Below are 13600 nucleotides of genomic sequence, written 5' to 3'. Positions count from 1 at the left end.
ATCCCTGATAAAAAAATCCCAAAGTCATTCTTCAAAATACCCCCAAAATCCATGTTTCTCCACAATTAAAACAAAAGACCACTATAGCATTGAGAGGGTCCAGAGGAGGGCCACTTGCATGGTCAAGGGGCAGCGGGGCAGGCCCTACGAAGAGAGGGTAAAGGGCCTGAACCTATTCAGCCTCCACAAGAGAAGGATGAGAGGGAATGTGGTGGCCGTTTACAAACTCACCAGGGGGGGACCAGTGGGAATTGGGGGAGGCTCTGTTCCCCCAGGCACCACCTGGGGTTACTAGGAATAATGACCACAAATTGTTAGAGAGAAGGTTGAGGCTGGACATTAGGAGACATTACTTTACAGTTAGGGCTGCCAGGCTCTGGAATGGGCTCCCAAGTGAGGTGGTACTCTCTCCTACCTTGGTGGTCTTCAAGAGGAGGCTAGACAGATATTTGGCTGGGGTGATATGGCCCCAGCACCTGTTCCTGCCCAGGGCAGGGGGTCGAGGTCCCTTCTGACCCTAAGCACTGTGATACTATATATAGAGAGAGACAGAGAGACAGCGACCACTTGGGCAATGTTTTATTGATATATGTACAGTGTTAAAGCAATTTGGAAGCCTACCAGTGTCTCTATCATCATAATAAAATTAATTCTAAATACCTATATGTTTTGCTGTTTGCCTTTGGTTTTCTTACCATAGAGAAGTTAGACCTCCCTGTGACCCCTTCACTAACCAGGATGTGGGGACAGCTGCCCCTGCAGCCACAGCTCCTGCCAACAGGTCTCATTCTGTCTGGCAGCTGGGCACACAGGGTGTGTGCTGGGAAGGATGTGGGGTTTGCAGGAGCAGGGTGGGAAGGGAGGGATGTGGGTGGCTGTGGAGAGATGTGGGGGGAGGTGGGGTGTGTGAAAAGATGTGGGTGGATTGTGGGGGAACTGTGTGGGGGGGCTGCTCAGAAGGGGTGGGTCTCCTGCCCCCCTGCAGGGTGCAGCCCTCCTGCACATCTCACAGACAGCCCCCCATAGGGCTACAGAGCATCCATAGATGCCACAGCCCCACACAAGGGCTACAGCCCCCCACAGGGGTTACAGCCACCCCTGCAGGGCCCACATGCACCACTCCCACTTGCTCCCCCAGCCTCCCGCATTCTTGGCCCACCTGGCCCCATCCCCTGCCAGCTCCTGCAGCCCCTCCAATGACTGCCTGACCCAGACCCACCCCACACTTGCAGCCCAGCCCTGTCCCACTTTTTTCCCCCACAGTTTTTTTTTGGCTCCTGGATATCCAGGGGTGTAATTTTGCCCCTGTGCTGCAAATTTGAGGGCTTTGAGGTGCTGCAAGACTCACATGCATGCTCGTGTGGATGCACCCTGTGTGTCTATATTGCTTCTAGTACCCAAGCCAGCTCCTTTAGAGTTAATTTGAGCTGCTCTGCAAATCATTGCTATATAGAATTTCTAAAAACACTAGTAATAAAGACTAAACACAAGAAATTATACCATCGCTGGTACTTGCATTTGTCTATTGTCATCCTTGGATTGGAACAAATGTAGCAGTCTCAAAGCTAGTAAAGAATTTTATTTATAATGCATAAGAAGAATAAAATCCAGCTCAATCTCTTTTAACTCAACTAATAGGAATTAAAAGTAATAAGTCATCAGTTAGTTATTATTCTTCAAACTTACAGATCCCCAAGTGCATACACACATGGAAACTTATTTGAAAGCAGACTTAAATCTCAGGTACTTTTCTTCACAGGGACAGACAGGGAGACCTTAAAAAACATTTACTGCAACAGAAACACTGAAATCGCTGAAGCTGTCTCTTTAATTACTGTTGCTTTTTAGAAGAATGAAGGTTGTAAATCTATATTTAGAGTACGATGGAATAAAATTTTTCTTTTAAGTTGTTGGTGATGCCAGAGATATAATGCAGGTCTGCACAGCTACAAATGAAAAAGAGGCAGTGGCACATACTTTAAGTTCCCCAAATAAATATTGGGTACTGGTATACAGCAAGTAAGCATTTACAAGTAACTGTCTGAGACTTTTAAAAAATCTTGCCCATATGTGGACACTCAAACATACATAGATATTCATTGATTTCTGGTATGCCACATCACAATCTAAATACTTTTATTACCGAAGTATACGGAGAAATTACAACACAATTAAAATAACAGTTCTCAAATTTCTCTACTAGTATTGCAAATTATAGTGATGGTTCTGTTGAATTCCTGTCACTATGTATGCTTTGTCACAGTGCCACGAGAAATGGCAAATCATTCTAGTAGCTGTTTCATTTAAAAAGCAGCTCATTTGCCTGTAAGACTGATAAATATGTTCCTTCGACTTACCGTTGCTCCTCTGTTCAATTTCTTCAGTTCCTCTGAGTCAAATTCTGTGTCCCTGTGTCCCATGAAGAATAAAGTGTATTGAACCCATATGAGACTGTTCAAAATACAATAACCTACAATGCTTAACTATTTTTAAATCCCTTTCTCTGCCTGTTTGAAATAAAATGGTCTATGGAGAGGAGGTTGTGTGGTACACAAATCATAATTTGGGAAATGATTATTCCTCCTACTTTGATATTCAGCTAATAATATAATCAACTTTAGTTTTGCTATATCAAAATCTTACTTTGGATTAAATCCAAATATGATATCTCTGTTTATGAATAACTGCTTTAGAGAGCAGTAAATAGAAAAGTACTTAATTAAGAAGAGATTTTTACATTTAAAAAAATGTTTAAAGCTATAATGCTTTCCAGGTGGATCAGTGCTTCTGTGACATACTTGAAAAATTTCCTCCATATCTCATTTTTCACGGGAAAAATGAATATTACTTTCAATACAAAAAAGCCTGGATCATAGAAGTATGTGAAAGATACAGAAGGATTAAAATTATGATTTGTGGCTACCCGAAAAAGTAAAGCTACATATGTGTGTTTGTAGGCTTGGAACTTTAATATTTTATTCAGTGTACTCAATCAAGCATGAATGCGCTTTGGGGCCTCGACTGTATGGACACCCACTAGGGCCTTTCACCACTATGGAGAAAAGCAGGGCCACCCAAATGCCAAATGCTTGGGTCTAAACTATGCATAGTTACTCCCCCAGGGAGCGTACGGGGGTGGGATTTGGGGTTGTCCTCTGTACCTGGGTCCCTCTTGTCCACTTACCTTTTGTGTGAAGTGGACTCTGCCTTGGCAGCTTCAACCTTGGCTCTGGTGCTGAACTAGGAGAAGGGGGTGGGTGATCCTTGGCTCACAATGCTGGTTTTTAATCAGAATCCAGCCAGGGCCCACCCAACAATGGGGAACACAAAGCCGGGGGTTGGTGGAACTATTGATAAGAGTTTGGAGGTGGGAAGGGGCCATGCTTCCTGCTGCATTAGAGAGGTAGGTGGGGTAGCATGGGTGTAATTCCGGTGTCTGAGGGAGGGATTCGTCTGCTCATCCTAGCAACAGAGGATGGCCTTGAGAGAGACTCTGGGTACTATGACTAAGACCAAGTTATTTTCTCCCTTGATGGTGGATGAAATGCTCAAGGATGAGAGAAAGGCCCTCTGGTCTATATCTGAGAAAAGCATCATGGTGGGGGTGTGACCTTACAGCCATTAGCCCCCTAGGCCATGTGTATTGTCCACACATGGTGGAGACATCAACCGCAGCTTGGAGAAAGACATCCAACCTCTGGTCTGGGGGCCTGAAGCAACCCCTAAGTATGGTCAAAGGTCCCACAGGCAAATTCTCTGAAGGAGGACAAGTGGGTGAGGACATCAGGGTCCCTCAGTAGACTGTGAGGTGCTGGTAGCCCCAACAATAGAGGAAGCTCCTCTTTTACCCCTAAACCTTCTGGTAAGGTGGCCCCTATACCTGAACCTGCACTCCTCCAGCCCTCTCAGGAAGAACAGTGAGCCCTGGATAATCCACCTGTCCAACTCATATGTAGAGAAATCCCTGGCCTTCACTCCAGAGGAGGGATTCCCTGGAAGCTCTGGAAGGGCATGGTCTCCTAAGGCAGCCACCCAGTCAGGGCTGGCCTGTGCACTCAGCTGCTCTTGGCAATATCCAGCAGCCAGGGGAGCCTGCAGATCATGCTGGGATACATGCACAGGGACCTACTGGCTGTGACCCCTCAGCAGCTCAGGTTGTCTGGGAGGCACTTGCCCAGATTCAAATGCTTGTACAGTGCTCTACTGGTAGGGATTTTCAGAGACAGAATCTAAACCAGTAAATTTCTTCTGGTTCATTTGAATGTTTGTATGCACCTGTGGTTTACCCTCCACCCTAACCCAAGTCAGGATCAATAATACCTTTGCCATTGCTGACAGCTATTTGTATGGCCAACTGGACTCATCTTGTTTCTGGGAAGCTAAACAGTCCTGGGTTTGGCTAATATAAGAGGATGACCTGAGCATCCCAAGTGCTACAGTTGACCCTCTAATATATTTGTTCAACCTACTCTTGAAAACCTCCCATTATGGAGATTCCTTGTGGTGACTCAACACTCCAACTGAGTCATTCTTCCTACAGTCAATCACTGGCTACTGCACTAGTAGAAAGTCACCCCACCCTAACACAGAGCACCACAAGCAGTGGGCTTGTAGACTGCACTAATCCCTTGCTTTCACTCTGAGCCGTGCCCTTGTTTCCTGTTCCTCATTCCTGGTGTTTATATATGTCTTCTGAATATATCTCTGAGCTGCTGGCCTGTCATCTGTGGCTTTCTGACTGACTTCACAAACCTGGCTTGGTTCAGTCTCCTAGTTCTGACTTCCTGACCATGGCCTTGGTATCCAAACTCCACCTTGGCCACTGGCTACAGAAGCCATCTGTGACCCTGTCCTGATCCCTGGGTTTAGACGTTGGTTCTTTGCCTGGTACTTGCTCTGGCCCTAATAACTAGGTATGACTATTCCACAGCCCAGTCAGAAAAATGCTACAGCCTCCTAAAGTAACCTATTCCATTGCTTAACTACCCTTACAATTAGAAAGATTTTGCTGATACCCAGTTAAATCTCCCAGGCTGAAATTTAATCCAATTATTTCTTGTCCTATCCCCAATGGACACGAAAGTTTTAAAACTTCCGTTTTGTAACAATCGTTTATATATAGCTACTCCTCGCTTAATGTCATAGTTACATTCTTGAAAAATGCTACTTTAAGTGAAACAATGTTATGTGAATCCAATTACATCACAGTTGTTACCTACTAGCAGGTGGCAGCCAAACAACATTATAACCGAACATTGCACAACTTTAAACGAGTATGTTCTCTAATAGATCAGTGACATAATAATAAAACAACATTAACTGGGATAACAAAAAGTGAGGAGTACTTGTATTTGAATGCTCATGTTTACCCCCAATCTTAATTTCTCTAGAATAAAGAAACCCAATTCTTTCAATCTTCTCCTTACTTCTTAATTTCTAGCTCTCTGACCATTTTTTATTGCTCTCCTCCAGACTCTGTAATTCATCCAGAACTTTTTTGAAGTGCAGCGCTCAAAACTGGAAACAAAAGTCCCAGCTGGAGTGCTATCAGGGATGAGTAGAGAGAAAAGATTTTTTCAGTGTCTTATATATAATACACATCTGTTTATACATCCCCATACGCTGTTGTGGGAGAGGGGGGTTGCAGTTGCATATTGTTGACTCATGTTCAGTTTGTGATCCACAGAAACTACCAGATGATTTTCTACAAACCTGCCTCCCAGCCCATCTTCTCCATTCTGTATGCATGTAGTTGGTTACTTTTACTAAAGTATAGTACTTTGCACTTGTCCTTGTTGAATTGCTTTCAATTTATTGCAGACAACTATTTCAATTAGTCAAAATCATTTTGAATTCTACCCATATCCCCCAAAAATGCTTTCAGTACCTTTTATCTTGGTACCATTTGCAAATCCTCCAAGGCATCAATGAAAATATCAGCAAGCACGTCTACACATGCATTAAAGTGCTTTTCCTAATGTGCATTAAATTTATTACCTCCAATGTAAGGTACTAAAGAAATGTGCATTAGGCTGCCCTAATGCGCAGTACTGCAAGCACGCGCTTTTTAAGTGATGCTTAATGCACAGTAGCCAATTTTACTGTGCACGCTCATATTTGCACAGCTTTTTACGTGACGCTTTACGGTGAAGTAAAATAGGCTACTGCTCATCAAAGCACATGTGTAGACACGCCCCCAGTATTAGACCTCTTCAGAGCTGCACCAGTTAGAGAGTAAGCCATTGGTAAGTATCTGAGTACTGTTTTCCAACTGCTTTTTAGCCACAACTCACAGATCATGTTTCCCTTGTGTGCTTTATGTTGGCTTATGTTGTTTCCAAAATGCATAGAGTAGATCTTTCCAGTCATATATACCCTCTGAATGGATGCCACGAGATATTCTAATGCTTCAAATTCTTCTTGTAAGATTTTGTTTGTTTCTTGTAACAAGAATTATTGATTCTTGTGTGTCTCTCTCTCTTTCTCTCTCTCTCCATTTTCAATTAAAGTGACAGCTTTCACTGCATTTTGTATGGTCCTTAAACTGATAGGTGTATCATTCATTTCTGAATGGGGCTCAGATGTCAGCTCAGCCTTTGAGGTGTCATCCATGTGAAGAATGAGATGCTTCTGAGCACATCCAAAAGCAAACTTAGGGATTTAAAATTTAAGGTTGAAAACTAAGGCACTAACAGGATCAGGGGTGAGTACAGAGCAGGTGCAGTGAAGCAACCATGCCCCCTTTCTGACCACATGGCAGGAGCAGCAGTCCCCGAAGAAAGTAAGAATACCCACCCTTTCCCCTCCATGCTCAGAGGCACAGCCCCTCTCTACACCACCCCTCCCATTTCCCTTTTTTCTGCTTGACATTGCTGACCTCGCTGTTCCAAGGGCAAGGAGAGCTCCAGGGCCACTCCAGCCAGGCAGCAAGAAAGCTGGGCTCAGGCCAAGACAGTGGCAGCAGTAGTGGCAGTGGGCAGGTTCCCTCTCCCTGCTTCATCCCCTCCAGGCCTAGGGACAGAAATTACACATAAACCAGTATAAGTGATTGGAAAACAGTTCAAATCAGTAACACAACACAACAGAAGTTCTGTGACATACTTGAATAAACCACTTTCAAAATGGCTGAAACCAGTTTAAGATAAACCTGGATGATGTAGTATCAGACTTAAATGATTTAGGTTAAATCAGTTTATTGAATTTCTGTCCCAGATCTCCTCCAGATTCAAGTTAACCCACAGTCCCCCTGCAGCCCAGCATGCTTTACACCTCTCCCGCAAGGCAGGGTACCCTTGGCCCAAGCTGTCTGCTCCTGCTGAGTAGGGAGGTAAGCTCTAGTACCCTCCAGCTTCTGGCCTGGGCCACTGCAGGCATGTGGTTGCATTTCTGGAATCAAAAGTGAATGTCTGTTCACTTGCTTGTCGGTTCAATCTATGAAGCTTAGACTAACCTGCAAAGATTGAATTGATTCAGTCTCAGGCTTTTTGACCATCTGTACTTAGCCCAGGTGTTCCCCACCAGCCTGGGAGCTGGCACAGGAAGGAGGAACCTGCCTAGCTGCCATCACCACTGCTACCCCTGTCCCAGGCTGGACATGGACCACACACAGCCTGTCTGGAGTAGCTCTGGAGCTCCCCCCATCCCCAGGACACCAAAGATAGCATCTGCATGTTGGAGATAGGGGGGATGACAAGGACAGGGGGCATACCTCTGAGCAAGGAGAGAACTTTTTACATGTTTTGGGGACTTTAAAAAGTCCCCAGATGCTGCTTCATGGCATGGTCTGCCCACCCCAGTGTTGGGAGGAGAAAGCTAGGAGCAGGGGGTATAGCAACCCATCCAGTTCCAGTCATTACTCCCACATACTTCTCTTGAAAAATCCTGGATCCACTTCTGAATAGAGTTTAAGTGCTTCTAAACATGGTGACACTAAGTAAACTTCAGGATTGGAGTTTGGAATTTACATGGAATTTTGGTGCTTGAATCCCATTTTAGAAGCCCAAGTCCTCTGGGCTGGCCCAAAACAATTTAAGTTTGATTCACCTACAGCTGGCCAACTTCAGACTTTAGTCAAATCAAATTTAGTCACTTTATTTTGCAAGTCATTTAGATAACTGACTGAATAAAGACTAGACTGACATAAGCTAGCTGCAAATCAGTTTGTGTCCTGTTTACGTAAATTAAATTTAAAACTGATATCACTTAAATAGTGACATTTTGGGGCAGAGAAAAACCTTAGACTGAAAGGAAGTGGTTGCTGTTTGCCTGCGTGGAAAAAATATGCCAACAGTCTAAGCAGATGAAAATAATACTCCAGTATTTTGGCCAGATCAAAACTATACATGAGCCTGTTCACATTCTGTAGCAAATACAGCTCTGGCATAAGATTACAAGTGAATTTATGTTGTACAGGTCACAGTGGGCGCATCTACACAAGACGCTAAATATTCAGTTGACTAATTCTATTGCTCATTAGCACATCACAACAAAAGCCATGTTGTATTCAAACGTTCAAAGAAAGCAGATATTTGCTGTACAAAATTTTTGGTAAGTTGAAAACCCAATTTTTTGATCTGCATTGTTTCTAAACTTCATAATCCTGTTTGTGTCCCAAGTATTCTCTAGCTTTTTAATTTTCCTTTTCTGCCTCTACAGACACAGAACTTTCACACGAGGAAGAAGGCCTCCCTGGATCTGTCTGGGGAGCTTTATTTTCAGCTATGCAGTGCTAGAGCATGGTGCTTTGAGAATCTATACCTGTACAGTTCCTGTCCCCAGTCCAGCCCACACAGCACCAAACACCCAAAGTTAACTCAGCTGTTCTCTCTTCACAGTCACTTGGGAACTTCCAACTTTTCAGGGTGCCCTGAACATTGTCTGATACTTTTCTCTTTCCACTTGCCTTGACACCTCCTGGGCACCACCTTTCTTTAAGGAAGAGAAGTGAGGGTCTCCCATTTCCTGGATAGGTGTTTCAGGGTAGCAGACCTTAGGGTATCCTGGGCTGGTCTGCCACCCCCTGGTGGTCAGTCCTTGCCTGCTGGCCCTCCTGACATCCCAAAGTGCCTAATTGTCTCTCACTTGCCATGACTTGATAGTAATTATAATTAGGTAATAGGCCCACAGTTCTGTAGAAAACCTGAGGTGCCTTCCACTGGATTGTTCCTGTCTTAGCCTGGCCAGTGTTTACTCCTGATATGCCCCATTGAGCTCCACCCTCTTTATTTATCTCCCAAAGCTAGATGTCTCTGCTCAGTTCTACAGGGCTCTTGTGTTCTCTAATCAGGTCCACAAGCCTTTCGGGCTCAATCCCTAATCCCACTAGGCTTGCTGTCCACAATTAGCTCCAGCCTGAGTACCTTTCCCAGCTTTGACCCTCCTGGGATTTAGATGCCTTTAGCTCAGCATTGAGTTGTTTTTAAACATACACAGCATAAAGCAGAACCGTAACCTCATAAGGCATTTTACCATGTACATATGATTCAGGCTGTTGTGAGAGGTGACATACAGGCTAGGGACAGAAGTTACACATAAACTGGTATAAATGATCAGAAACTGGTTCAAATCTGTAAGATAACAGAAGTTCAGTACACATAAACCTCTTTCAAAATGGCCAAAACCAGTTTAAAATAAACCTGGATGGATGTAGTATCAGACTTAACTGATTTAGGTTAAATCTGTTTATTGAACTTCTGCCCCAGATCCCCTCCAGATTCAAGTTAACTTACAGTCCCCCAGCATCCCAGGATGCTTTGCACCTCCTCTGGAAACCCTCCCTAACAGGGTAGGTGGGTTAGCTTCAGCCCAAGTTGTCTGCTCTGGCTGAGCAGAGAGGCTTGCTCTAGCACCCATTGGCTTCTGGCCTGAGTCACAGCAGGTATGCAGCTGCATTTCTTGAACTTTGGAGGACTCCAGTTGCCATCAGGAGGTGAGCAAGTCATAGGCAGTCCAACTGAGTGGAACATACTAGGTGAGGGGGTTACCAGAGTATATGCCAGGGTCAAGCCAGGTATCAGGCCTTGTCTGGGATATCAAGATGAAGACCTGGTACAAGTAAGTATTTGATCTAGGTCATAAACAGGAACTGGGAGGAGAGTCCAAGCCAAACCCAAGTCAGGTTTAGGAGTTCTAAACAGGCCAGATGTGAAATGAAACAGTCAGTTGTCCAGACTGCTTTCTGCTGTCTGATCTGAGCTTAGATAGTGAGTGCAGCTGGGACCTCTTCATAAGGGATTGACTCAGTCTTGATTTTCTGATTACCTCCAGCTGGTGCATGGGAAATAGTCAGCCTCAGTTGGGCCTAGGCTCATTACATGGTTAGGAATAGGGTTAGAGAAGGAGCTGTGTTCATGAATGGGAATGAAAGGGGCCTCCCAACCTAAGTTTAGGGCATAGGCAAGTAGGGTAGAATCTTATTTAGGCTCCCGCACTGAAGGGTTGTCTTGGGGGTGGCTGGACTCCAATGGGTTGGGTTAGGCTCAAAAGTGGTAGAATTTTGTTTGCCACTACAGATGCTTGGCAACCAGGGATCTCCCAGCTTGCCTTCGAATGAGGTTTGAGTCTATCCAAGCTCATTGCATAGCTCTGTGCCCTATAGCCTCAGGTTGGGGCCTTTGGAGCAGCCCAAACAACAGCTAGGGTTAGAGAAGTGGAAAGGCTTCAGGCTGAGTTCATGATTGAGGCTTCAAGAGCCACACAACCTACATTTTTAAGGCACATGTCAGTAGCATTCTACAAGCTACTAGCCAGCAGGGCATAACTTGGCACTGTCCAGATAGGCTTAGGCTGGGGGTGGTCAAACTCCTCTTCCTACTTCGTGTGTTGTGGCAGATAAGGATCTATCAGCTAAGCTTTGGGATGGAGATGGTGGGCTCTCCAGCCTTGCTTTTGTCACAAACCAAATTAAGTAGTGCCCATGTCACAAACAAGTAAAACCATTCAAAACAGTTTTAGTCTGCACTAGGTTAACTAAGAGTTAACTAACAAGAAGATAGTAACAGTTTTTTGCTGCGCATGTCAAAAAGAAATTTATAACTGCGACACCAACATGAAATGAAACTTAGCCTTCTGTGCTGTACATAAATCATTATAATTGGTCAAAGAAAACAAGGAGTGACCCTATGATAACACCCTAGCGAAGACCACTATACAATTGGCGATTCTAATTAAATTTATGACGTGGTGAAAAACAATTGGCTATCATACAAACAAAACCCTGCTACATTTCCGCCAAATGGAAGACAACTCTGTCCGCACCTTGGAGTAAATCTGACAATTTGATCAGTTGTCAGCGTCTTCCCGCCACGACCTCCCTGGCGTACCCTTGACCCGCATGCCCGATAAAACCGCCGGCCCGTATATATGTCTGCAGAACGACCGAATGAACTCTAAGCTGTAACTAAGTATATCTGACCTCTGTCTTTCACCACCTTGACGGCGTGAGTAAATAATCTTGCTTTGCAACCGATAAGCGTCCGCCTAATTAATTCCACTCCATGCGTCACAAGTACCCGCCTGACGGACCCTTATCTGCCCGGGTGGGAGTCAGGGAGAGCTGCTGGCCGGCTGCCCTGGGTCCCGACAGCTTTTAGTATCTAGCTTCTATGGGATTCATACCCACAACCAGGCTATGGCTTCTGGGATAGCCTGAGGTAGGGCTAGGGCTAGGATTAGGGTTAGAGTAAGGGAAGGGTTTAGGCTGTATTCATGATGGGAGCTTACAGGCCCCGCGAATCTAAGTTGGGTGGGACCTGGGCAGACTTGGGTTGGCCAGGCTCCCCTTGCTACTATGGGGGTTGTGACAGAGACTTCCCATCTAGGTTTCAGGATGCTCAGAAGGCTCTCCAACCTTAGTTTCTGTTTCTGGCTTCTGTGAGGCTTTCACCCATGATTAGGCTTTGGCTTCTGGAGCAGCCTAAACAGAAGGTAAGGTTATAGTTTGGAGTTATGGTTAAGATTAGGGATAATGCTAGAGTGGGGGTGAAGGATTCTGGCTGTATTCATGAGTGGGGAACCCCCCTACCCCATGTAATTTTATAGCTCAAATAGATGGGGATCTACAGGTTAGTGTAATGTGGGGTAGAATCTGGGGCTCCCCTATTGAGACTTAGCCTTGGAGATGGTTTTCCTTACATGGCTTGGTGAACCCTGAAATAGTAGGGTTCTCCTTGCTACCATGGGGGCTTTGGCAGGAGAGGATCAGTCAACTAGACTATAAAATGGGACTTGGGGATTTTCCAAGCTCTTTGTTTGATTTCAGCTCCTTTAGGTTTCCCACCCAGGTCTAGGCTGAAGCATCCCAAGATAGGGTTATGATTATGGTTATGGTTAAAGGGCCCATCAGTCTATGTTTAGGGCACAAATCTATTGGCTAGTGGTAGCAGGGTAGGCCATGGGTCTGCCCCAGCTAGGGTTAGGCTTGGGGATGATCAGGTTCTCTTGCTACTGTGAAGTTTGTGGCAGGTAGGAATTTCCCAGCTGGGCTTTGGGATAGGGTTTGGGGGCTTTCCAACTTTTTTGGTTTCATGTTTTTATGGATCTTCGCAGAAGAGGATTCAGAATTTTATAACGGGAGGGTGAGAGAGAGGCAACTGGTGCTGCAAGGGTGGCTGCACCCCCTAGCTCCTAGCCTCTTCTTCCTCTCCTTCCCACTAGGGCAGGCATGCTGTGCCCCAGGAGCAGCATCTGGGAACTTTAAGGCTCAAAGAAGGTAACCACCCCTTTCACCCTGTTCCACCCAGGCTTCCCTTCCCTTCCATACTTAGAGGCACATCCCTGAGCTTCTCCTCCCTATTCCTTCCCCTGCCTGTCGGGGCAGGTGTCTGCACTGTTCCACAGATGAGGGGAGCTCCAGTCCTGCCCCAGCTGGGCTACACAAGGGTTGGGCTCAACCTTGGGTGGCAGTGGTGGCAGCAGCAGGCAGGTTCCCCTTTCCCATGCCTGCTCCCAGACTAGGGGAAACACCTGAGGGGAAGCAGGCATTGAAGGGGAACCTGCTACAACCACCACCGCCAGTGCCCCGGGCTAAACCCAGCTCACACACAGCCTGGCTAAAGCAGGACAAGAGCTCTCCTTCACTGTGGGGCAGCAGGGACACCAACAGCAACCATAGGCAGATTAATGCACGGGCCAGCTGGGCACGAGCCCAGGGGCCCCTACCAACTTCAGGCTCCAGGATCCTCATCAGCAGAGAAGTGAAATCGGTGTTTTAAGCTGAGCGCATTTGCGCCCAGTTTAAAACCCTAGCTTTCACAATTATTTCCCTGCTGTAGCCAGAAGTGGGGCTCCTCCCCCAATGGGGCTGGGGGCAGGGGGGCAGGCTGGGGCCAAGCCAGCCAGAAATGCTGCACAGTGCTGCACCTCTGCAGGTGGGCGGTGGTGCTGGAGAGAGCCTTGGGGCGCTATAGCCCCCCCAAATTCATGTTAGGCCCCCATAGCCACCCCTCCTGGGCCCAGTACCACCACCTGCCTGCAGCAGCACAGTGTGACACTCCTGGCCTGAGTCGGCCCAGCCCCGTGCATGCGCGCACCCACACAGGCACAGCTGGGCAGCAGCTCCCTGCTGGTCAGGGAGGCAAAACGGAGCCATGGACAGCTTATT

The 13600-nt window shown here is 46.1% G+C and overlaps 1 long non-coding RNA gene across 2 annotated transcripts in view; it reads right to left on the bottom strand.

Moving 5' to 3' along the window:
• Nucleotides 1-11492, bottom strand: part of LOC112550332 — a 68708-nt gene extending 57216 nt beyond the window's left edge. Inside the window, exons 1-4 of one of the 2 annotated variants that reach the window (XR_003094121.1) lie at nucleotides 11257-11492; nucleotides 6878-7011; nucleotides 5427-5544; nucleotides 1579-1946 (exon numbers count right to left, since the gene is read on the bottom strand). This is a non-coding gene — a long non-coding RNA (uncharacterized LOC112550332). Of the gene's footprint in view, nucleotides 1-1578; nucleotides 1947-5426; nucleotides 5545-6877; nucleotides 7012-11256 lie in introns of those variants that run through there. The other variant, XR_003094120.1, reaches the window with a different exon arrangement.
• Nucleotides 11493-13600: the final 2108 nt, after the last annotated feature.

This window comes from Alligator sinensis, unplaced genomic scaffold, assembly GCF_000455745.1.
Source record: "Alligator sinensis unplaced genomic scaffold, ASM45574v1 scaffold308_2, whole genome shotgun sequence".
Lineage (NCBI taxonomy): Eukaryota > Metazoa > Chordata > Crocodylia > Alligatoridae > Alligator > Alligator sinensis.
This window is presented reverse-complemented; position numbering and strand designations above follow the sequence as displayed.